This window comes from Rhipicephalus microplus, chromosome 7 (genome assembly GCF_043290135.1).
Source record: "Rhipicephalus microplus isolate Deutch F79 chromosome 7, USDA_Rmic, whole genome shotgun sequence".
Lineage (NCBI taxonomy): Eukaryota > Metazoa > Arthropoda > Arachnida > Ixodida > Ixodidae > Rhipicephalus > Rhipicephalus microplus.
The window spans coordinates 9,146,444-9,171,033 of NC_134706.1; the positions used below are offsets into that span (position 1 = coordinate 9,146,444).

The 24,590-nt window shown below is 48.8% G+C and overlaps 1 protein-coding gene and 1 non-coding gene across 2 annotated transcripts in view; both read left to right on the forward strand.

Moving 5' to 3' along the window:
- The window catches only part of sn (fascin domain-containing protein singed), a 69,890-nt gene that overhangs the window by 26,575 nt on the left and 18,725 nt on the right, over window positions 1-24,590 (forward strand). The window lies entirely within an intron of this gene.
- On the forward strand, window positions 696-767 carry TRNAA-CGC (transfer RNA alanine (anticodon CGC)). The gene has a single exon. It is a non-coding gene; the product is annotated as a tRNA-Ala (tRNA).

Genomic DNA, 24,590 nt, shown 5'->3' on the forward strand with positions numbered 1-24,590 from the left:
CAATACGACAATCTTTCGTACTCTCCGTATTCCTGAATGCGGAAAATCTGCATGCCTATTTGTTCCTAACGCTCAAGTTATGTTTTCGATAATAAGTTTTGTAATTGTAGAGTGTGATCATTTTACAGTTGTAAGACGGCTGCTTAACATCTGCAAGGTATCCGGTTCGATACGTCTTTCGGGAATTGTTTGATTCGTGTTCGATTCGATCTGTGATGTTACTATCCCATAAACTTCAGTGGCATTGAGGCAACACATAGGAGGCTATAGGGAAGGAGGGGGAGGGGGTTAGACATAATGTAATAGGGAATAATGATATATTTACATGTATCCATTGAATATAAAAATTATTCTATGTCACAGCAAGAGTAATAAGCATTGACCACTGAAATTGAAGTACTTAGTGACAAAATCAACTCTTTCATGAGTAGCAGCTCGAACTTTTTGTTGGATACGTGCGAGTAAAATAATAAGTAGTCTAGAAAACAGTGACGGAGTTGACGGTAGCCACTATGCAGGCGTATGCCCCTATATAAATAATATACATACGAAATTCGTTATACGCCTCCCTGTTGCCAAGGGACACCTGTTATACGCCTCCCTGTTGCAAAGGCAACAGGCGGCACTGACGGACGGTCCCACGTTTAAAATGCACCTATATTACCCTTAAAGTGGACGGGGGGGGGGGGATGACCGCCACCGTAGCTCAGTGGTAGAACATCGGACGCGCTATTCGAAGGTCGCAGGTTCGAATCCTGCCGGTGGCACGTCATCTTTTCGTCCACTTTTCTTTCTTCAGATTTACATAACTACTCCTAATAACGGTCCCTATTTTGGCATCCTCGGGTCTGTTGGTTCTCATTAATATCGTGTCTAACAAAGAAAACTAGTGCTTAAATTTACGCGTCTTTCCTCTATACGACATCTGGGTTGAGTCTGCGGCCGGCGGAATCCTTTCGCGGGCGTCGCCGCTGTTTTTTTTTTTTTTTAGGAGGAAGCGGCCGCGCTTTTGTCGGGTGATAAACAGTTCCTCCGGATGCGTCGTCCTCGTCCGGTAGTTCAACAGTCGCGTGACAAACGCCGTCGCTGGCGCGCAGCGCATCGGCGTGCGCGCTTTATCGAGGCGGTGCCCTTTATGGCGCCTATAACACGCTTTGCAGTCCAAGTCTGACTCCTCCGTTGCGCGTGCTGCTATTTACTTTTCGTGTTACCCTTTTATGACTCGGTTCGGCGCGGGTTCCGCATTTCCGGAGCGCGAAAGACGGGCCCCGCAGACCAGTGAAGGGTAACGGAGGTATTTCGGTTGGGACGGCGCCTCGTGATCTGTTCCAGGGACGGATCCAGCGACTAAACTTAGGAGGCCGGGGGGGGGGGGGGGGGAGCGGTCACTTGTAGTGGTACGGGGGGAGGGAGTCCTCACTCTTTTCAGTAGCGCGAAAACCCCATCATGGGGATAGCCAGAATGCACTACGTACACACGTCCCTGCGTCATGCTAGTAAAAACGCATTGCGCAGGTTACCCCACCAGTCCTATTTTCCAGCGAATGTCCGCTTTCACGCTCTCCCAAGAAGTCTTCATTAATAAGGTCTACGCAAATTCTGCGTACACACCGTACTCTTTAGCAAAATGGCGACAACCGGACATTGCGACAGTGACGTGCAATCACTGCGAGCTGCGCTGCCGCGCAGACCTTCACCACTTACTGGGGCAGTGTTCCGCATTTTAAAAAGGGCGAATGGCCAATACAAGCTTTGCAAACCACAAATTATCGTGAAGCGCTCCTTACGCACTCGGACACGCTGTTATTATTTGCCCAATGCGGTAGTCAGAGCGGCCTGATCAGATTGGTTTAAGCGGTCCGACAAACCACAGTACTGACCCTATATCGCCTCAGTACCAGTGATGGTGAATACAATAAGTGTAAAACCCGTGACACCGTGAACTAGTGGTGTAGCTAGAAAGTCCTGCTTATCCCTACAGAGGTCCTGTGCCTCCATTTTTTTTTCCTTTTTTCAATAAAAGACCTTCCATCCATCCGATCATGGGATAAATACTGTTAATATACGACCACAGTGGTCCCACTCATTTGTTCAAATTGCTAAGAGGTGGACAACACGCACAGAAGAGGGTTTGGGTGCTGACATGCCACGGCCGCTGGATAAAAAAAAAAAACAAGGTGGCCCTGCACTGGTAAGCAGAGGCCGTCGTTGTATACCGATGACTTTCAGCAACGTCCCTGTAGTACAAGTAGATCAGCTTCGATTGGTGCCGAGCTGCGCTTTCACTGTATACACTTAAGACTTAATTTAACGAAACTGTATTTGACTAGCTTTCCCATCTAACGAACGAATTTCTATTCTCCGGCAAATGCCCATGGAGCCTCGGTATCATTCAATCGAGTTAACTCAGTCACCAAACCAGATTGAACGAATTCATTGGTCTTGAAAATGGTGAGCAAAAAACATGTGATTTCCTTTTAATTTTCACGGAAACAAGTACGGCAGATTCGGCAAGTTGGTGCATTTCTTGGGTCTTTCTTTGAGCGTGCGCTTTTATACTGTCCCGTTGAAACATGTAGGTGCATCACGGCTATAGCTTTGTGACGAAGCATGCTCGCCACGCCCACGAATGCACGCATCAACAGACTCGTCTCTCGGCATATCGCTCTTTTGTATACCGTATAGTGCTTAAGGTGGCAATCGTTATTTCACGGCTCACGCGACAGGTGGCGCTGGTCGTCTCCTCGCAATTCCTCGCAACGACAGGGAGGGCAAAATAGACTTTAAGCGGGTAGAATTAATTAGAAGGAGGTTATCTGATTGGAGGCTAAAGTCAAGGCGCGAGTGAAAATTAAACCCCTCAGTGCAAAGTACCAGTCCTCAACCTCACTATTTAAAGGGGAAAAAAAGAGAGAAATCTAGTTTTTGGTTCACTAACCCCCGTATTCACAAACGCTCCTCGACTCGACTTCCACCCTTCACTTGACAGATTTGAGCACTGCGCCACCGCTCGACTGAAAATGACGCTGCGCTACTCAAGAATCGAAGCAGATTTTCGCTCATATGCAGTGACTGGATTAGGGAACAAACGGGGGTTAAGGATATCATAGTTGAAATCAAGAAGAGAAAATGGACATGGGCCGGGCATGTAGCGCGTAGACAGGATAACCGCTGGTCATCAAGGGTAACTAACTGGATTCCCAGAGAAGGCAAGCGAGTTAGGGGGAGACTGAAGGTTAGGTGGGCAGATGAGATTAAGAAGTTTGCGGGTATAAATTGGCAGCAGCAAGCACAGGACCGGGTTAACTGGCGGAGCATGGGAGAGGCCTTTGTCCTGCAGTGGACGTAGTCAACCTGATGATGATGATGATGATGCTTGATGATGATGCAGTGACTTGCCATGCCTAGAGACGGCGCTCCCATCGGCTTTCTCAAGTGAAGGTGAAGCGTTGAGTGAAGGGACATTCTAGAATACGGGGGTAAGTATTACGGCTTGGTGGCGTTAGCCACCGCCCGATCTAAAGGGTACAGCCATATCCATCCATCCATCCATCCATCCATCCATCCATCCATCCATCCATCCATCCATCCATCCGTCCGTCCGTCCGTCCGTCCGTCCGTCCGTCCGTCCGTCCGTCCGTCCATCCGTCCATCCATCCAAACTTTCTCACATCGTCCTTCCAAACTTTCTCACATCGTCCTTCCAAACTTTCTCACATCGTCCTTCCAAACTTTCTCACATCGTCCTTCCAAACTTTCTCACATCGTCCTTCCAAACTTTCTCACATCGTCCTTCCAGCACTCTCGCTGCATTCGAGCTTCACGTGTAACTGGCCTGCATCGCCTCCGGGTCCGGGCAGCCATCGTGCACTTTTTGCACGCGCAGGCGTGAGTTGGCTGGCAAAAACAATGCCGTGCTATCTTTTGGAGACCCTATATAGGCTACCATATTGAATTTCGCGAGAACTTCCCTTCTCGATTCCTTGAACTCCCCGATTTAACGAAATAATTCGAGCGTCCCAATCACTTCGTTTCAACTGTTCATATTGTTGCGCATGCCTTTTGATCGAGGTGTATACACCAACAACAACTTCGACTGCAACGACTTTGTTCGTCGAATATATCTACAGCGGCGCGTGCTTGCTTCTTTAGCGCGGTGTCATTCGCATCTCGACGCAGTGTTTCCGATGAACTGTCGAGCACTGCGAAAGTTCCTTGCGCCGTTGTTGCGCTGCGTGCGCGACCATCGCAGACATGTTGGCGCATTGCCCGTTGTTCTTTCGCGGAAAGGCTGCAAGCCGTGGTGCAACGCAACAATTTCACTGCCGCCGTTTCGACGTGCAACACAGGAGGGGGACGACTATACGTGGCTTCGCAGGATAGTGTCCGCATTTGGCGCTCTTCTCTTCTAGTATTTTATTGCTTCCTTGTTTTCAGGCAAACTGCAGAGGAGGAGGAGGAGGAAGGGAAGAAATGAAAGGCAGGGAGGTCAACCAGACGCACGTCCGGTTTGCTACCCTGCACTGGGGGAAGGGGTGAGGGGATTAAAGGAGAAGAGAGAGAGAGAGAAGTGAAGGGCAACGTGTGTGTGTAGATGTGACCTTGTCCATTGCACGCTTACAAGCGGTAGCGTAGTCCGGTCGTCTTTAGAAAACTTAGCAGTGTTCGCGTCGCTTTGCTGGCCAGCGACGCGTAGAGCCATGAGCCGAGTATCTTCTCTTCGGAAAAAGGTCTACTGTATAACCAGCTCACTAAACATTTCTACCTGTCTAGAAGGATTTTCCCTCCACCTCACAAAAATCTAACCCGGCCCCAAGCACTTACATTAAGGCTTTTGCCAAAGCGGATGTACCCTACTTTGAAAATGTTACACATCATGTACCCTGACCTATACCCAAGTAATCTTTGTCCACATTGTGGGGAAATAGCTTCATTAGAACACGTGCTCTGGCAGTGCACCAAATTCGCTCATTTATCGCACATCACCCCTGCCAGATGGGAGGCGGCAATCCGCAGCTCGTCCTTGGCAGATCAGCTCTGCAGGCTGTCCACCAAGCCCGCGAGGCGGCTGAGGAGCTTGGCATCTCAGTCCCCACGTGGGAGCTGCCCGCAACACAGTGATCTGTGTTTTGGAGGACCAAATAAAAGTTTATCCAATCCAATCCAATCTAGTGTCTCTAACGTTTCGCAAACTGCAGAAGGGCATGCAATGGTCCCATGCATGCAGTTTGCAAACAGTCGGTTGCGAAGGCTGCCAAACTTCCGCCACTGCTCGCGCCGGGTGCAATGGTGGTGACGCGTCTATAACAGTCTTCGTCAGTGAAGCCCGCTTACGAAACAATGACAGAGGAGCGCGTGTGACAATAGAGAGTTTTAGTACTGCGGAATTGTGCTACGTACGCATCACGCAAGCGCCTTGCGTTACGTGGCGCCGTTTGCCACTAATCGGCTTTTAGTACGCCGTAGTACCCGCGTACGTAACGAGCGTGAAGCGTGTTGCGCCATCTGGTAGATCAAAATAGAAGCACGTGTTGTTGACAACCAATGTGAGCCAATCCAAGTGTTATAGCCAGATTATGGCCATATTTTAAGCCACAGAGCTGGTCGGTGCTTGCCTTCGGTGCCGCCATTTTGCAAAACGAAGTCTCGCGCTTTCGCGAACTTGTTCGAGAGCGGCGCGATCACCTCATACGTACGCACGCACGCATCTCATGCGTGCGTACGTAGCGGCTGCGTACGTAACGCGATACGTGCGCGTTGCGGTTTGCGCATGCGCACTAGGCAGAACGTGGCGTCCTTACGTACGCAACGCCGTCACGTACGCAGCGTACGCAGTACTAAAACTCTCTAATGTGCAGATGATAGACGCGTCGATTTCACCTCGCGGATCGAACGCAGTGTGGCCGTGAGGCGCGCTTTGCCGAAAGCACGCGTAAGTGATTCGATGTTCCGAAAATGGTCGGTTATTTGGTCAGTGTGATGATAACGTTTGCGGACGCGTCGCTGCAGCATAAGCACACGCGCTGTCTTGTAAACGCTATATACATCTCGAACGGTATCGAACGCGTTATTCGGAGGTCGTATAGGTACGATTCCCGCTCATGGCAAGTTATTTTTTCACCCACTTTTCTTTCTTCTTATTTACTTTACATCGGTTCTAATAACTTCCTCTATACATTCTTTGGCATTATTGTCTGTTGGATCTCATTAATATTGTGTCAAAACACGGTAAAATTAGTTACTTCCAGCTCCCGGCTGGGCCATCATCGTACTAGGCTAAATCTTTCAGTGTCAAACGTCTAATCGCCAAACGGAGAACGGCGCGAAGCTCGAGTAGTGGACACAGCCCCGGTCAGTCACGGACGGTGAGGGACGCCTGCCTCCGCTTAGTTCGGCTTTCTCCACGCTGGCTTCCCCGAACAGAAGAAGCCCCGACGACGAGAAAGACGCCGCGTTGGTGGCTTCCGTCTTCGCCCAAGGCCCCGCGGGCACGCGGCCTCCGTGACCGCCGCCGAAGAAGCCGAGATCGGGGTCAGCGTGCTTCGGCGATCGAAATCGACGAGCAGGAGAACCTTCCCTGCCCTCGCGCGCGATCGCGTCCATCGAAGTTCGAGCGACGCCTGATTTTCCCGCCTCTCGCTCAAACGCGTCGTAACGTGTGTTCACATGCGCGAGCTGCGAGAGGGAATAATATCGGCAGAGCATATTTTTTTGTTCGCCAGGTATACGCGCGATTGAAGTTCTCACTGTTGGCGCAGGGGCAGAGCTATCGCATAATCATAACGGGGCAGCAGAGCTCGTCATGACTACGCCCGGCTGCAGGGCAAAGGCCTCTTCCACGTTTTACACCCGCAAACTTCTTAATCTCACCTGCCCACTTTACTTTCAGTATCGGCCCCGTGTCCTATTCACGCGAATGAGAACGGCCTTATAGGTGCGCCAAAGGACGAACCAATCAGTTTGCTGCGTCGCCATTCATGCGCAATGTGATCGTGTATGCGAGCAGTGCATTCTTTTATTTGTGACATATTTGCGTACGGACCATGTGACTATACATAGATAACAGCACGTGCCACGCATCATGCAGACTCGTCCCCAGTGCATTGTTGCCAATCGGTATGAGCAATTAATGTCGACTTTCCACCATTTCACCTCTCTCTCTCTCTCTCGTGCGCGCGCGCGCTCACACACACACACACACACACACAAAAAAAAAAAAAAACTGGACGAATAAAAACTCTTGAGTGCCGCTTTGGCTCTCTGTCTGCAGGCGCGGAACCCATGAACCCTTCAACACCGACCAGCGCAGGTCATCATCAGCAACGGCGCCTGTCTCATTACAATATGTCTTCCTCTTCAGTCGGAGAAGGAGAGACACCGATAAAGAAGGAGAGGAGCAAACAGTTTGCATGTGACGTTTCGGGTGCATGCGCCGCCCATTGTGCAGTCGAGGCAGCGCTCGGCCATCGTGCCAGTGAACTCTGTCGGACCAAGAGCGTCTCGCGCGGAGGCTGCAAAGGCGCGAGCACGACAGAGTCTGTCCACTTGGGCGGCCGGCCGGCCGCGGTTGTTGCCCGGAATAGAAACCGGGTCGAACAGCCCCATTATGTACAACGACGCTCTTTGCGCTAGAGGTCGACCAAATTAGTACTACTGCCCCCGGTTGTCTACTCGACTGGCACGGCCGCCCTGTCTAGGCCACTGCCGAACGATTGCGCGTCTCGTATTGCAGTCTTCCTGACCTCCCGTAACCCCGTCTCTCTGTCTGTATGTCTGTGCGTCTGTATCAGAGTGTGGATGGGAGTCAGCTTGACGCTGTCGACGTATATTGGAAAGACGCGTGTAGCGGTTTCATTTCTAACTCGAAATCCTTAGGCGCCTCATCAAATGCAAAGCTGACCGGCGTCCAACGTCAGAGCCGTCAACATGAGTGATAAAAAAAAAAGGCATCACGTAAGACGTCATCACGAAGCCGCAGATTGTGAAAATTTGTGACATGTGACTTCACATGGCGACTTCATCACGTGACACCGTCGCTCCGTCAAGCGTGGTCTGATCACAGAGGCAGGGTAAAGCCGGGGGGGGGGGGGGGGGTTAGCCTTTTCGATCTTTGAGGCCATGCAAAAACGACGTTAGGTGTAAGAGGGGGGCGGGGGGTAGAGGACACATCGACCGAGAACAGAAGGTGGCTTTCGCCAACGAGTGATGAATGCATGACGGACCTTGTGAGTTTCATATTTACACAATAATGCATTCCTAATAAAATGAATCAGATAGGCAATTAGGCCAGGTAAGGCACTAGGGACGTTAATTTTCGTCTCTTACCTGTAATATTTTTAACGTAAGTTGTTGTGCGTCGTTATTTGTCCTATCAGTCTGCTCGTTTTGTTGCGCTTCGTTGCGCATTGAAGTATGTAAATCTAAAGTAATTAAAGAGAACGATAATATGTCCCTTCCATCGGTGGGATCCGAACTCGTAACCTTCAGATTATGCACCGGACGCGTTTTTTTTTTTGTTTCTTCTCGGTCGATCTATCGATTCATCTCTCCCTCCCGCCCTCCTCCGAAATCTTTCTGCGCTAACGTTGTTTTTGCACTACCTCCAGGATCGGGGGCATCGCAAGATTTCCCCACTTCGCCTGGCTTTGCATAGCCTCCGTGATCGGCCCGCGACTAAGCGACGATGTCACGTGATGACGTCGCGTTTTGTAACAGAACGGCACACGATGACGTCACAGTGACGTCTATGGGACGTCAAAGATTTCGCATGAAGTGACGTCGTGAACAGGATTTCATATCGTGTGTTTTGGGCTGAAAAGAGTCGTGGGAAGGTGCTCTACCGCATTTACTCGCACTTCAGTCAGCCTCGCGATTCTCGTCGGAAACCCAAAAAGCGGATGGTCAGAAGCAAAGAAGCCTTAAACTTGAATACGAATGATGTACAGTCGGCCAAAACATAACTTTTGTGCGCATGCAGCGGCCACTTTTTTGTCTCTCAGCGCCATATTATAGAATGATCGAAGCTACAAAAAATTGCTTCGTGGACATGTGCTTGATGGGCATACACTGGTCCTTAATTCAACTGAAACTTCATTCAGTCGTATGGCAAAGATACACACACACAAAAAAAAACTCACTCACACACGATAGCTAAAGATTTGGCCGACTGTACTTCGCAGGGTAGTACAGTTGCTGCATTTATGAACACAAGTCTTGTTGAAACGTTTGTTCTAGCGTCATTCCTTGCTTGGAGTCGTTTTATGCACTTCAGACCTCCATCTTCAAGTTTATTATTAGAATGAAACCTCCATCGTTGTCTCAATTTGTGTGCCGAGTTCAGCGATGCAGTAGTGAGGCCTATCGTCGCTATAGGACAGCTACACTGCAGATGTCACACAAAGGCGCTAATTTATGCACGGCGTCTACACTGTAAACAGAAATAAGCCGAAATGGGAGTAAATGACCTTGTCCTCTAGCGCACACCCAGATGGGAGTTTTAAAAAACCCGTCTCTGGGAGTAAAAAATTTACTCCCCATCAGAAGGGGGTTTTCGCATGGTGTCAGGGGGGTTTTTTTTTACATCCATAGGGGAACTTTTTCAGGTCAGTATGGGAGTAAATTTTTTGCATCGACCGAGAAAAAAAATTACGTCAGCAGCCGTACCATGCGCAAGCGTAACTTTAATTACATTACATTTAATACGCACAACAATGATTACAGTACACAAACATTATCACAACGTTCACGTAATATCACAACACTCGCACTCACCACAGCTTGCCACACGCAGTACACACCTACCATATAGTCACCGAGTATATATAGGCACCACATTCTGACCTCCTGTAGCCCAGGTGAAAGCCTTTTTTTTCTAATAATTAAGCAATAAATACGCACGGCGTAAGTATGAACTTGCGGTGGTCTGATGTAAGCACTTCAACACACATGCCTTTTAACCTAATCCTGCCTAATATTTAATATTTTTTTACTATAACGAAAAAGTTTAATCAGTTGACGCTCTGTCGTACAGGCTGAATTCGCATCAGCAGTGCTGTTTGTGGACCCGTAAAATGCACTGAATCATACACAAAGTGCGCGCGGCCTTGAATGAACACATTAACGAGGCACATTCAGCAGCTCCAGCGATGAACCGAGGTAGACCGCCGCTACCGCGTTCGACGACTAGGCCTCACTCACGAGTACGGCACGGTGATTCGATGAATGACAGCTGGCGATCACAAAATGCTCTGATGTGCAGTTTACGTCTCGTTTTTCCCATGCACAGAAATAGGTGTCCGCTATCCACGCAGTTTAAGCTACGGAGCGATAGACCTAAACGAATGAGACGGTTCGCAGTCGCTGTTCCCGTTGCTCGCATGCATTGCATGTATAGCTCGCAGAGCTCGCCACGGTGGCCGGTGCGCAGTGCGAGCTCGATACGATGCCGGCTTGATACCGACGCTATAGCGAGGCCTTCCTACCGCTTAGATGTTGCAGCCGGTGAAATACTGGTGACACTCCGAGAAGCCACTATCGGAGGAGACGGGGCGAGCGCGTCGCCGGTGCAACTCTCAGACCGGTTGCCGGCCAGCCCGCCGTAGTCGAGCGAAGCCTACTTCGAACCGCTTCGAAGTTTTACGGTGCAATCGCTGACGATCGTACTCCGCCTCGTTCGGCGCTCGCCTTGTAGTTAGTCATTGACAGCTGCTGTCGCAAGGCGCAGAAGACTGTTATACATCCCAGCAGCCTTCATTTTTTGTGAAACACATTCTTTGCATCGCCGGTGGTCGGTGCTAGCTCGTAGCGCTTGCCGCGGTGGCCAGCGCACAGTGCGAGTTCGATACGATGCCGGCTTGATACCGACGGCATAGCGAGGCCTTCTTACCACTTAGATGTTACAGCCGGTGAAATACCGGTGACACTCCGAGAAGCCACTATTGGCAGAGACGGGGCGAGCGCGTCGCCGGCGCAACTCTCAGACCGGTTGCCGGCCAGCCTGCCGTAGTCGAGCGAAGCCTACTTCAGACCACTTCGAAGTTTCTGATGGTGAAACTCCAGGAGCAGCCGCTGACGATCGTAACAGCTTACTTTTGCTACCATTAATTTATTCTTCGAAGTTTTTTGTTACTCGGCCCTTTGAAGCGTGGCATTCAGGACGTTTCGTTGAGGAATCGGACCGATGTGCAGCGTGGTTTAAGGTGCGAAATATATTGAAATGTTCCCAGTAAATACCAACCGGTCGTTGCTATTCTTCGCTGCACTTATAATTTCGTTGCCTGTTGACAGATGCTTACACGGTTAGCCACACAAATCACATGTGTTTCACACCGACGTGCAAACATATGCCCGTACAGACACATACACACACACACACGTCACGCCCAAAGAGGGTTTTTAAAGCTCCTATAGGGAGTTTGTAACCACGTGACCTGAAACTCCCTGGGGAGTTTAGCAAGGTCATGTCGTTCATAAACTCTGTGATTACGGAGGGGGCATTTTACGATGACATGTGCCGAGTTCACTCCCTACCAGGGAGTAAATAATTGGGGCAGGGGAGTTTTGTGGGCTCATGTGCTGGAGAAACTCCCATTTCGGCTAACTTTTGTTTACAGTGTAGAAAACGTCTGCCTGCATGCCAGCTGTATTGCATACATGGTGCTGCAGACTGGCGGCGCCGTTGCTAACGAGATGCTGCGAGGCATTATACGCACAAGCTCAGACCGTCTCGTTCCGGAGCGATCGGGTTGCATTGCGCGCATTGAGTGAGACGAAGGCAGTTCAGTTCCCGGCTGGGAGAGCAGTGCGGTGGTTCAGGGACTTTTGCAGTGACTCCTCAGGATGCAGCTGTCTGAAGATCGTCGATCGAGAGGGACGGCGTCTGCCTCGTTGCCCGGAATGCGCTGCGATTCGGCGCTGAAATTCTGCATTTCCTCTCCACATTGGTACTTTACGTTGGAACTTTACGTTGGAACTTTACGTTGGAACTTTACGTTGGAACTTTACGTTGGTACTTTACGTTGGAACTTTACATTGGAACATTACATTGGAACATTACATTGGAACATTACATTGGAACTTTACATTGGAACTTTACATTGGAACTTTACATTGGAACTTTACATTGGAACTTTACATTGGAACTTTACATTGGAACTTTACATTGGAACATTACATTGGAACATTACATTGGAACATTACAGTGGAACTTCATATTTAATCTTATAATTGAATCTTATAATTGAATCTCATAATTGAATCTCATAATTGGAATTCATAATTGGAACTCATAATTGGAACTCATAATTGGAACACTTAGTTCAAACTATACATTGGATCTTCACATTGGATCTTCACATTGGATCTTAACATTGGATCTTCACATTGGAGCTTCACATTGGAGCTTCACATTGGAACTTTACATTGAAACTAATAAATGGAACTCTTAACTGAAACACTCAATTCAAACTCTACATTGGATGTTTACATTGGAGCTTCACGTTGGAACTTTCCCCGCCGCGGTGGATTAGTGGCTAAGGTACTCGGCTGCTGACCAGCAAGTCACGAGATCGAATCCCGGCTGTGGCGGCTGCATTTTCGATGGATACGAAAGTGCTGCAGGCCCGTGTGCTCAGATTTGGGTGCACGTTAAGTTAGAACCCCAGGTGGTCCAAATTTTGCGGAGCCCTCCGATACGACGTCTCTTATAATCATATGGTGGTTTTGGGACGTACAACCCCACATATAAATCAGTCATCATCACCTTATAGTACTGTGCATGTCGGTACAGATGCACGCTTAGCAAATGCGAGGACACGACGACGCAAGCACAGAAAGAGGAAAGGCGTGCCGCACGAGTGTTGACTCACGAATGAAGCTTTGTTGTAAACCGCATTTATAAAACAAGCGAGCGACCATGCGCGAACAACCGCGCAGTCGTCTATATCCTTTACACACTCGGCGTGTAACGGTGAGCGCTCAAATCCGAGTCAGCGTTCGTGCCACGTCAGCGGCGATACGTTACCCATTTACGAGTGGGCGACTCAATCGGGACTGACCGTGCGCTGTGCTGGAGCGAGGAATGCAAAAGTATATATTTTATTGCTTCGATCAAAATTCGTAAGTCTGATTCTGCAAGGTTCGTTTCACTACAACAAATAAGCGGCTAATCGACCCGTTACGGTTGCTATGCTTACGATGCTCGAGGTGTCGCGCGATCAAATCCCGGCCGGGGCGGCCGCCACATTTTCCGATGGAGGCGAAAATGGTCCGAGGCCCGGGCGCTTCGATTTGGGCGCACCTCGCACGACTCCGCGGGTGATCGAAATTTCCGGAGCCCTCCCTCGACTGTGTACGGCGTCTCTCATCATCATGTCTCCACATTCATTTAGAGGCGTTGCAATAAATCCTGTGCTATCTTCGCCGAAATAAAGGTTGAAACAGTGTATCGCGCATGTGCTCCCACATTGCTACATGTGCTTTTAACCGCCTGCGTCTGCATATCAATGTTACCGTTGATGTTATCATGCTAAGTAGTTTATTTCAGTGAAACACATGTGGATTATTCATTTATTGCTTTATACTGTTATATCGTTATTTTTCTTTCCATTTTTATCTTTGCGATATGAAGTGTTATTTGCTCTGTACGCGCTCTCCTGTATAGGCTTGAAAAGGCCCACAGTATTGAATAAATGATAATAATAAATAATAATAATAACGTCGCAGTTTTAGGGCGTTAAACCCCGGCAATTATAAAAAATGGCCGACGATCAGGGCTACGTTGTTAGCTAAGGCATGACGATCTTGGAGTAGGTGGAAGAGGGGGGGGGGGGCACTAGACTTAGCGCCGCGCTTTTAATCAGCCTTACACGAAGGTGGTCGAACCCGAGTCCACTCAACAAGTGTAACTCGCAACGCGGTAAAGATAGACACGCTCGAGAAGCAGCTTTGCGCACTGGAGTAATGTGAGCACGTGGAGAAAAAAAGAGGAAGAAAACGGCCTTCTGAGGAAGAGGCCGCCCGTGAAGCTTTTCCCACGCAGCAGCAAGCGGCGGCGAGATGGAAGAAGAACGGAGGCGTGATGTTTACCGCGCGTTCGCTTGCACGAACACCAGTGGCCCGAGCGAGGAGGGCGGCAGGCCGTCTCGTTTACGAGCGTCTCGGTATGCGGGGGGGGGGGGGGGGGGAATTCTCGTGTGCGGGGACGCGTGAGAGGTAGCGTGTTCCTTCACCACGTCACGCGTCTTGTTTCACGACGCGCTCTAGGGAGGGCCGCCGCCGTCTTCGTCGCCTCATTTCACCTCATCCTGGCGAGGCGAACACGTGAACCGATCGGGTTGGTCGAAGCGTGTGGTTAGGGCCAATGGCGTAGTCAGGGGGTGGCACGCCGGGCCCCCTCTTCCCCCCCCCCCCCTCCTCAATTTCTTTTTCGCTATGGCTTACAGAGCGAATGACTATTTCGAGGTGCCCCCATCCCATCGAATTCAGGGAGGTGCCCCCTCGCCCCGAAACTTCTGCCTACACCCCTTGTTAGTATCTCGTCTCGGTTCCACAATAACATCGTTCAACGATAGCGCTTGGTCTATTCGATTGTTTGATCGCTTGATTGATCTGGCGGGAGAACCTTTGTTCTATTGAGGAAAAGTCGTTGTTCCGGTGCAATCGGGGCATAAGACCTATGGCACTATCGTACAACAGGACGCTATGTGCGCTGTCCGTTTCAGCGTGATCTGGTCGGCTGTACCTCCAGAGCCAGCTACCCCCCCCCCCCCCACACACACACACACACAAACAACAAAAACAACAAAAAAACACGCCAGTTACTTTAGTTGGAATACGACTGCAGTAGGAAGATATCCGCGGTTGCTTTCTTAATATTTTTTTGACCAGCCCATTTAGAATTGCTTGTTGGTGATTCCGTCAGCAATGAACTGCACAACACTCAAGTAAAAGCATGCACGAATCGGCCAAGTCGCTCATGCGCGTTTTTTTTTTCTTTCTTTCACTGTTTACTCGAAGCTCAGGCGAGTGAAAAAGGTTTCGCGGAAAACTCGGTCGTAGAATTCAGATTGAATGAAGACAACGTTACTGTTACAACAGCGGATAGAGAACGGTCAAGAGTGAGAATACGCCAGCGTTCACTTATTCAGCGTTAGCCAACTCTGGTCCACATGGTATGTGTCAGCCATCGTCACCATATTAGCAACCCTGGTGACACCATCATGTCATATAACCCCTCCAGTGAGCGTTAGCAAATGTTTTAGCCGCAGTTAGGCAGTGCCAACCCGTCCGGTGCTGAAAGTGTTCGAACGAACGCGGTAGTTGGATTCGGTGATACTCATCGTCAGTACGTGAAACGGCCTATACAAGTTCGCGTTTAAAAGCAAACGTTAGGCAGTACACCGACCCATCTCGTGCTGTTCGGCGACAAATGTTCGTGGTCAGTATACAGTATAGATTGTCACCGATAGCGACAATCTACACTAGCCCGTCAAAGTGAAGATTCTAGATACTTCTTTTCTTTGGATGATAAAGCTATGGAAGCCACACTCACACATTTTTCTTTCATTTTGTCTATTTCAAAAGCGGGCTAGTGTAGATTGACGGGCTAGTGTAGATTGTCGCTATCGGTGATGACACGTGCATGGGCTGTGCTGTATTCTTGACGTGACATTATCCAGGTTTTATCGGTCTTCTGTTGTATAAAACAGCGTGTGTGATCGCAAATAAAACATTAGTTGCAAGTTAGTGCTGTGTGTGTGTGTGCATCTCTCCTTTGTGTGTGTCCTTGTCGTGGTGCGCTATACCAGTGAAAATGACGTGACTTAGCATAGTGGTCAGTATACGTGAAACGGCCTACAACTTCGCTAATAGAAGCAGGTGGCGTGAAATATGCGCAGAAGACTCGATTCTCGACGAGGTCGCACGCGACTTGGACGGGAGAAGAGCGCGCCCCGCCAACAGGTTTGACCATAGCGCGCGGGCGTGTGCGCCCAGCGCCAGGTGAGGTCGTCGACCTCGCGGCGGCGGCCCGATCCATTTCCGCTGGTTCTCCGGGGCGTCGATCGGCGAGCCTACCGCTCGGCCAAAGGCAGCTCCGCCGAAAAAGAGCTGCAGGTGCACGGCGCTCACTGTTGTTGTTGAGTGATTCTAGAAGGAGGAGGAAGAAGGCACCTAATTTTCTGTCAGGCCCCACTGGGCGACAGGGCGCAGTGGAAGGACGGCTCCGGCATCGGGCTGCCATGCTGACAATAGATGGGAAAGTGGGGCCGCTATTGCTGAAGGGACAGCGAGTACAAGGGACCAGAAGGTGGCAGGAGACAGCGCAGGCCCTGTCATCTTCTAGGGCGTTTGTATTCGTTCTTGGCGCTGTCCCCCCCTTTTTTTACCTTGGTCTCAACACAGACTCGTCCTCATACCTGTCATTCTGCAAAGAGGGGAGCAGCTTGTATGTCGACATGTCCCCCCGCTTGAGGACCATCGAGAATTCGTGCACGTGGTACCACAGAGACCAATAAACAAGGTGCTTGCCATGGCTAAAGACTGGACCGTTTGTTTGCGCACATAGGCGAATGCATGATGGGAGCAGGGAAGCAGCAGCCTACTCCCCCCCCCCCCCCTTCCAAATCCACTAGTTATATACCCTATATAAAGTAGACGGAAGGGTGGGGGGATGACTGTTGCCGTATAGGTCAGTTTGTAGGGAGCATGAGACGCGTCATTCGAACCTCGCACGTAGAGTCCCTGTGAGCGGCCAGTTATATTTCCGTCCACTAGAGTTTCTTCACATTTACCACGGTCGCTCGATCTTCCCCCAAAGGGGGAGATTGAGCTGCCGTGTATTTACATTACAAATAACATCCCCTGTACTTTCCTTGGCTTAATTGTCTGTTAGTTCTGATCAATGTTTTCTCGTTCTGTAGTTTAAAGGAGACAGCACATTTAAACTACAGAACATGTCCGACTTGTTGATGTACAGGGATGCGACAATCTGTTTTCGTACCATTCCTTCTGTATTATTTGCGTATATGGTGTATCTCGTACTAAGTTACTGCCACATCTTTTTTTATTCAATTCTACCGCTGTCTACATGTAATGTACATTGCAGGTACATGTAATGTCTACCGTTTATATATACGTGCTTGTACTTATGTTAATTATTCACCACACGCACGTGATTATTCTGTGCAGTGAGTGCGTGTATGGTGCTAGAGGCCTAGTCGGGTGCCGTTTCTCCTAACGTCACCTTTTGCCATCAGTACCATGACAATCTTGTTGCACAAATAAATAAATAAATAAATAAATGTTTTGGACTATAATGACTACTGATGGCCCCCGATTCCGCATTCCCAGAATAACTTTCCATCTTTTACTCCCCGAAAGGCCGGGGAGCAATTGTGAGAAACTACATCATCGCTTGAGTTTCACCTTCGCGTCTATTACGGAGCTCCTTTCCTTCGTACTCAGCCAATATGCAGTGCGGAAAGAGAGAGAGGGAGGGTGCACTTTGGCTCACTGTAATCGAAAAGCCCTCGTGCGCTTGTCTTCTGGAGATGACTATTGCATGCCGTAGTTGTGTGTGTATATATATATATATATATATATATATATATATATATATAAATTTTTTCCGCAGCATTGTCTCGGTTCTCAAGTGTTCACAGAACCTCGGCTGAACTTGAAGGTGGCATTCAGGGAACGAGGACGCGTTTTTTTTGTGTTTGTGCGTGGAGTATATAGAGACCGGTCGCTCTAATAAAGTTATGCTCACACGCGTTGGATCCTCACTGGCCACTTGTGGCTGATGGCCTTAGAAACGCACGAGCGAAGAGCAATAGAGCGCCTCTTAAGCGCTAAATTCACACACCCGCCGTATTTCCACTGCATCGGTAATTTTGTCCTTTCTCTGGGCCGCAGTTCTATACTACTACTACCTCGCCCAAGGGGGTTTCCGAGAGGGTGATATTTCCTCCTTCGTCACCGCGATCGGCACGTCCACAAAACGAGGTACATGTCGCCATGCCACTTCCAAACTTATCTTCTTAGCGTGAGCCGCTCTGTTTTCACCACAGCGATACCAAGGGAGCACGTTCATTTCAATCTTTTCGCACGTCCATATAATTTTTCATCCGTATATCATAACCGGCATGCGAGGTTTCAATGAACGTATGTATTCCTTCTACGTATGTGCATATCTAAGCGTATACGTATTCCTTCTACGTAACGACTTCAATGAGTGCTATCAGTCCTCATTCTATAACTCTTATAGACACTCTCTTCTTTCGTATCAACGTACATCACTCGGAAGTGGGTCGGATAGCTTCGGTCGGCGAATGACATCGATTATCTCTTACATCGCCTCCGAGTCTGTGCCACATTTCTTGTATTCCGGACAGCGTCGTCAACAAGAATGGACGTCCGAATAGCGAGGCCACCTGCTCCCATTGATATGTCGAAGGCTGCACCAAGGATGCTTGCAACGATAGGGCTTAGCGGCTATCTCGCTTCGCTTTGTCTTCAACTCCACCGTTGCACATTTTGCCTCTCTGACTAATTCGCATTAATTCCTTACGGAGAAATAAAAAAAATATGAGTAAGATAATCTATAAGCACAGTGTGGCAGAAAGGTTGCGATAAAAAAGCTTGCGATGAAAGAAAAAACTTCGGTAAACATGCAGGGCCCTCTGTGTTTCGACATGTGGAATTTTATTTTTCATCGCTGGAATTGATTTAAATCGATTCCAGCATTGAAGAAAGGTCCAATAGTCACAACGCCGGCTCGAACACGCAATACCGATCTATAAGCACGGGGGGCGGTTTTTTTTTTTTTTTTGGTATTTCGCCGTTTGTAGAAATTCTGCCGCTTCTGCTGCCTTGGCATGGAATCAAACTAATGCCCTCGGTGGGTGTTACCAGGGCAACCACCTTATCCGCTGAAACCGCTGGTTACCGGACAACGAGACAGAGTGATCCCTTGTTTTGTCCCACACACAGATTATCGGTTTGTTGAGCTTTAGTCGGCGAGCTAGTATATAGTTGCTCAAAAGGCGCTGACGAGCATGAAGTAATTACCTTACGTGACGGCAGCGCCATCTTTCTATATACATACTACTAACGCATATCTATATGTACATCTTTATGGAGTAATATTTAATACAATGAAACTAACAATATTGCAATACTAACAAAAAAATTGTCGACCGCTTACAGCAATCAACGGTCACGTGACCGGGTGCGTCATATGGTTCGTTTTTTTCTTCTCGTTTTTTTCTGCCGCAAGAGGAGCCACAGGTCATCTTTCAAGATTATAAACGAATAATTAAATATATAAATCCACCTCTGACGGGAAAACACAGCGCTGGTTTTGAGTCAATGCGACGGACAATCTTTCCGTGAGGGTCCGGCGCGGTTACCGGTTGCTCGGCTGCTGACCGGAAGGTCGCGGGTTCGATTCCGGCTACGGCGGTCGCATTTTGACGGAGGCGAAATGTACTGTGGGGTGTGGTCGCATTTTGACGGAGGCGAAATGTACGGTGCGGTGTGAGTGTACACCAGGTGGTCAAAATTTCCGCAGCCTTCCACTGGCGGCGTCTCTCGTAATCGTATCGTTGTTTTTGGGACCGTAGTACCCCAGACATTTTCATCAGTGGAGTCGTCTAATTTCATGTTCTGGGCAGTGGTTGGCCTTTTTAACCAGTCTTCGCGACGTTAAGTCCGGGAAGAACTCTTTTTTTTTTCGTCTAAATTACGTCGTTAAAGAGGCTTGCTTCTCTAGACGTGCGTATGAGGTTTTTTTTTTTTTCCCTTCCCAGGAACATTGCTATACGGAACGTAGTTGTGTGCGGACCGCCCGTCTCGAGTCTTCTCGTTTCCACGTTCATGTGGGAACAGTGTATACAGCGGCGGGGGATCCCAAAGCGAGAACTCGCGTGTTCCACTTCGCGCTTGTAATCCTAAAGCTCACACCAGACGAGGTCATTGCTGAAGACTCAACTAAAAAAAAAGAGAGAGCACACGCTTTATTCTCGCGGTCTTATACATTCGCGTAACGAAAGACGTCCATGCATGTTCTGACGCGTAATTACACAGCCGCGCCCACTTATAACGTAACTCCGCTGGCTTATCTTTTTTTTTTTCCTTCGCAAGACGCATCCAGGCTAGCTTTCGCTTCCAGTGTGATCCCCTCCTCCTCCTCCTCCTCCTCCTCCTCCTTCCATCGCGCCCGAAAATAGAAACGGGTGATTATTACTCGGTGTGCAGCGCGCGTGCCTTATTACTTCTTCCTCGCAAGATACGACGCTCGCGTTTGGGTTGCGTGAAATTTGGAGCGGCTACCGAGTCGCCTGCCTGTACACGCGCTCTATAACAGCGTGGCAGCTCCTCTGAGAAACTTTTTTTTTTTCCTTCTGCCCTCGGCTGTCCCTCCATTGAGCATGCGTGCAATGGCCGCAGCGCCACGTCGGTCGTTGCCAGTGCTCCTCGCGTTCTGATTACCGCGCCCGCGCTTTTGGCAGTGCCTTCGTTTTTTCTTGTTTGTTTTTCCCAGTTTGTCCACCTTCTAGTCGCTTGTTTGAGTTGTTTTCTGCCCTCGACGTTTCCTGCTCCGCCGCTTGTCCGGCTCTCGGGGGGGGGGGGGGGGGGTGCTTTTCAAGGTCATTTCGACGAGGGTAATAATCGGCGTGCCGAGATTGGTCTTAACGCCGCCGACGACGACTGCAGCAAGCCGTGCTTGGCGTCTTCGCCTTTTCTTTTTTTTTTTTCAACTCTCTGTTCTTCATTTAATTCGTGGATCCTTTTTTTTCTTTTTCTTTGGCGCGTACCCTGGTGCATTGGTCTAGCGTGACCTTCCACGTCTGATCCTTTCTCTTCCTTGAAGACGCCGTCGCATTCCGCGTTTCGTACATTATATACTTGGCGTCGATCTCCTATTCCGCATTTGGATAGGAACGGGTGACTTTGGGAAAGGATTAGGCGGCACATCGATATGATGTAAAAACCAAGCACGTGACAACGAACGCGCTAGCCGAACACGCAGTGTTCACTGTCCACGAAATCGAATGGGACAGTGCGAAGATAACTGCAAAAAAAAAGAGAGCAAAAAACGGCAACGCTTCGTCTGTAATCCCTTCGCATTGTGAAGTAAAACAATGAGGGCAAATAAACGACGCAAGACGAGCACGTAAACAAACACCGCAAGCGTTCCATTTGCGCTCGGAGTTTTACTTCGTAATGCCATACCAAGTTCCCAACCAACCCATCTTCACATTCCGACATCAGAAAACATGTTCAACGAGAACTCTCAGACTATCTGTACCCCCGATATACGATCGATGTTTCCGTCACATCACCAAAGCCTGTATTACCAATGTCACTCGAAGCATTTCATTCTGTGTAAGTAAGGCCCCTGTATAGCGAGACCTAAACGTTTTTACTATTTTTCTCATTTTATCGATTAGTCGGCGCTTGTTTCTTGTGATTTGGTGTCGATTCTAATCCTGCTGCCTTCTTGGCGAGTTCTTCTTCGCGAGACTCCGTATGCGACGTACTATCAGCACTATAGTTGAACCACTTCTGCACCGCTAATCCCTGAGACGTGCTTGCTACAATCGATTACATCTCATTCGCGCATAACCAGCTTGTCTTTGGGTCGTTGCACCGTATCCAAGCGATACTCGTGGCAGTTACTAAACGGTGCGTTCCCTTTAACAGTGGACCGGACTGTACGTATTGTTATTTTGTATATATAGCCTGACGAACAAAACCATTCTTAGGCTCCTGTATAAGATGAACGGGTCATAAGGGCTGTTGCGTGCAGATTGCATGCACCACCGCGACCTCACTTCCGCATTGTACTTTTGTTTAGACAACCTGTGCGCACCTTTGCAGGGGAACGAGTTTCGTGTTTAGCCAGTAGTAGTCCGAGGGATCAGTTTTGCGTGATTAGCCTCCTGTAGGGTAGAACAAAACGAGCGTATAGTTTAGGAACCAACCCGAGTATTGCACCGCCCTGCATATTCATTGGCTATATGGTGAATAGTACAACCGCTATACTTTTGAAACCGGCGTCTGTTTGACGCCGAACAACGCTGCCTTCGAGAACTATTTCCCAGAACTATTTCCGATTGGAATAAGCTTCAGAATTCACAAGTACTACAGCCTTCTCTAAGTTTGAGTCCCACCTTAATTAGCATTGTATACCAATCCTCTGTTCTTGTTGTATTATTTGTAACAACTTTTTGTACCCGAGAAGAAGAGCCATTTCATCTGTGTTGAATTGTACAGTTGTTGTAAACCATGTATACTTTTTATGCACTGTAACCCACCTGCCAGAATCCCTATCAGGAATTGCAGTATTTATAAATAAATAAAATAAAATAAATAAAATAAATGAAGGCTAAAAACGGCTTCGCTTTCGAGCAGCTTTTTTTTTTTAATTTTTTTCCGCATCGGCGATGCCTGCGCCTCGTACGCCACTCGTTATCTATCTTGGCTTCCTTCGCAGGCGGGCGTCGGTCGCGAGAAAATTCAGCGCACGATCCGCACCGTTCGAGTGACTCTGAGCGCGGTGGCCGAAATACCGAACGGGCCCACCGTGCACGCCGCCGTCAGGTCTGTTTTGGCCAAAGAGGGAAATCTAAAGAAAAAAAAAGTTGAATACAGAAAAAAAAAAGACAACTGGCCGAGCGCGATTTTAAAGGAAGAGAAAGCGCCGCCTCCACGTTTGATGTTCGGTCATGCGAGAAAGGTTCTGCGCGTCTGCCAAAGCGGGCCGGGTGATTGGCCAGATATATACTTACAACTTGTCACGTGACTCGAGTAGAAACGCCATGATTAAGGTCGCATATACCACCGCCTTACAATATGAACGAGAAAGCGATTAAAGTTATGTTTGGCGTTGCATGAGTATACTGTTACTTTGACAGTGTCCCATGGCTGGCCCCGTGTCCCTGGACCGCTTAAATTGGTACACTTAGAAACACCGCCGTGTTAGCTACCGATCACATAGCTCGTGGCCGTTTTGATATCCAATCAGAGCGGCTTCACTGAGGAATGCGACGGTGTTCAGAATAGTGTATACCCTGTCGACGACGCTTACGGTGACGATTAGCATGTGTGGCTCCTCAATGTCAAACTTTTGGGCAGCTATAAATCCACCAAGCCACTGTATAGCATAATTTCACAAACACACTGATGGATCATAGAACAGGCCCTTATATATCGAGCCAGCGTACACATACTACGACGGAGCCCACAACAGTGCCCCTTGTGATGATGGTGGCTAAGATGTGTGGCTCCACCATGTTAAACTTTCGGGCAACCCTAGCTGAAGTTGCTCGTATGTTCTTAAACACAATGACGGGATAAGCCTTTACAAGGTCATACTGCGTACGCATAGACAGAGTATACATGCACGTAAGCTGCATACCATTCTCGAAGGATATGCCCGATGAATAAAAGCGCCATCCCAATCCACGAAGAATGCACGATCCTAACTATATGCCGTCGGTGCTGCAACATGATTTCCTGCTTTCACACAGTGCGAAAGTAATGAAAACTGAATGTCCACGCTATACCTTCCGCGCCGTCTATTGGCAACGATAAAATATACAGCAGCTGCCGTCCCGCACGACTTCTGCATGATGTCCATAAGGTATACGGCGTCTTGCTGCGACACAATCTCGAGCGGAAATTTGGCGCACCCCTTTTCTTTTTTTTTTTTTTTTGCTCAGGTCATTTTACATTCAGCTCAGGAGAGATGCCCGGTGCAAACAGTTCTTGCACGCGTGGCCACGTGCTACTTCGGCGATGATTTCTCCGCGGCTCTGCATATTTATACCGCGGCGCGTAATTATTGGGGACAGATATTTCACATCAATTCGCTCCGGTCCGCGGGTTCCTTCGAGGAGTTTGTAATATCGCGCGGATGTATATCGCTCATTTTAATCTTTCTATCTAAGGGCATGCATCGAGGCCGATGCCGTCAACTGCCAGCGCGTTGTGGACGATAGCGGCGCAGTCGTTTGTTCTCGGCAACGACGAATGCTAACGAGTTTCGGTCGAACAGTGCTTGCCTCGTTAAAGAAATACGAATATTAATAGCGAGACGAATAGAAAAAAAAAAGTTCTGAAATTGAAGGCGGAGCGGCGCAACGCTTTCCGCACGAAAAGCGTGGCGTTTTGTGGGTCGGTGTGGTTGCACGTTTCGCCGCCGGCTGCGTAGCTGAGTCATGTAAGCACGTTTTCGAAACGAGGCTGCATGCGTCGGTTCATTTAAACCGCACCAAACGGAGGACATTTCTTTTTGTAATTGGTCTGTTTTATAGGAGGAGAAGAAATTGGCGCCGACTGCTCCTTCTTGCTAAAAAAATAAATAAATGAAACCATGAAGTTGTAATAGATCGAAAAGCAAATCTGTAAGAGTGAGATATCACAAATATTAGGTAGATCCTAGAGCAAATTGTCTGAGCTGCATAGGTATACATCGCCGTGCCCGAAATGTGTTTTTTTTTTTTTTTACCGCAAAGAGGCGCTGGATAGCAGGACCATGACCAGATTTTTCTTGGGGATGGGGCGGAGGGGTGTGTTTGGGGGTT